Here is a 2,237-nt window from a genome sequence, read left to right as displayed (position 1 = left end):
ATTGCATGTAAAAACATAATGATCCAATGCAGGTAAACATTTACAAGTGATAAAATTTTTACTTTAAGGAACTGGTGGAAAGTACAGAAATTTTAAAACGTATTTTTATCTATACTAAAATGAGATGGATAAATGAGAGCAGTAGTGGATTCAAACTTGAATTACTATTCACCGTAAATATTATGATCACCTGCACTGTTTCTGAGTATTCACATAAGTAAAACATGATGCAAGTCTCCATGTTTCTTTTTCATTTAGGAGTTTACTATATGACTGATCACTCAGTGTCATTTTTTATTATTGAATCTAAAATTAGATGCAATAGAAACTTCTCATTATAGAATTATGGAGGAAGTAAATACTTGTGGGGACCTAAAGGCCCCACCTTGCATAGGTCCAAAAGGAAGTTACTGGGGGCGTGGCCTGGCTTGCTTTGAAAGTCTGAAGAGTACTTCAGCACTGCTGAGGAGTGCATGATCAGCCTGTGACCATCCTTAAGATACACCCTCAGGTGGGGAGGGGTGGAGTTCCAGGTGCCTTTATAAGCTTTGTAACACCTGCAATAAATGAGTCCCTGCTTGACTAGACTCCCGGTTGTCTGAGTGTCTGTGGTGGGCTGGCGAACGAGTGCTTACTCATCCCCAATCATCACTGCACCAGGGGTCGCTGGTTCGAACCCCTGGCAAATACTAAACTATCAGGCATAAAACTTTAGGGTAAATTGGAGTATAAAATCATAAACATGTTATTTTAACTGTCTTTTAAAGAATGATTCTTATTATATGCAATTCAGAACAATTTTAAAATTGATACTTTGGACAGAAAATAAGGAAATGAATAGAATGGTCTTGGAATGGTGTTATATGGCAATTTCATTAATAGTGTATGACCTTGAAATGAACTCTTTTGGCTATGTATATTTATAGAAACTGTTTAAAGTAAATTTTTATACAGTAGGATAGCTAAACAGTTATACTATTTTCTTTGCACTTTGAAACTTAAATATCGCTATCCCGTAAAAGCAAAACTATTGATTTCAACTGGGAATCATTGTATTGGTGCCAAACATATTTTTACCTTGTAAGAACATGAGGAAGTCACATTTGAAATATGAAATTAGGAAGCTATTAAAACATGATAGATGTAAGCCATCATCAACTGTTATAATATTAATATTATGGGCTTTGAAATAACTACACTCTGTTGCACTTGTTTTACTTTTCTAAAAATCAAATAACTTAGGTACTTGTAATTAATAACTTTATTGCACAGTTGTTAGAATGTAAAATGTGTGGAATCAGATTCATAAATTTTAATCCTTTAAAGTTATTTAAAAATAGTTTCTAGTATATAGTAAATGAGTAATAAATATTTCTCAGCTGATTTTGTAATCATGGATACAAATCTATTTAACTTAGCCATGTGAAAAACTTCTGTTGATTTTCATTGCATATTAAAACTATGAAATTAATGTATTTTCAAAATAAGTTAGTCTGGGCCACTAACTCAGTACAGACAGTACCTTTTCTAAAAGTTATGTGAACTTGACCCCTTAGTTTGGATTCATTGGTAATAAACAAGGAGGGGAGGAAATAAATTTACATTACATTACATTATTTACATTGTTTTAAAATGTTCTCTGATACCACCTCTCTCCTACTATGAAAAGGGAAATGTGGAACACCAGTGTATTTAATTGGGAGGGAAGAAGGCTTATACAAAGAACTGTGGGTGTAAATGGGGAGAAGCACTCTAAAGAGGGTGATAATAGGACACATATATAATGAAGGGAGAAATAGAGAAAATAGGGGTAATTTAACAGAAGAGGGAGAAAGGAGGGTTACACAAAGGGAGAGAGAGAAAGTTTATGCAGGAAATGTATACGTTCAAAATCCTGCACACACACACACACACACACACACACACACACACACACATGCAGGAAAAGGCCTTCTTTGAGTGGTTAGTCAGGGGAGTCCAAGAGACTCCCAAAATACCATAGGCTGTTGACACAGCCCTTGTTTGCCTCCCAGAACTTAAAGATAATACCCTATTACTGAAGAAAGGACATAATGCAGACACAGAACGTGGAGCAAAGGAACTGTAATTCACCTCAAAGCCTCCTCCTTGAAACCTACTATGCAAGCTACTAAAGGAGAATATCAGTCAATGGTTCAATCCTGTTGTAAAACCTAATAACTACAACAATGGCTATGCAGCAAACTATGTCTAGTTGT

Source organism: Nannospalax galili, unplaced genomic scaffold, assembly GCF_000622305.1.
Source record: "Nannospalax galili isolate Female #2095 unplaced genomic scaffold, S.galili_v1.0 scaffold298, whole genome shotgun sequence".
Lineage (NCBI taxonomy): Eukaryota > Metazoa > Chordata > Mammalia > Rodentia > Spalacidae > Nannospalax > Nannospalax galili.
Note: the sequence above shows the minus strand (reverse complement) of the source record.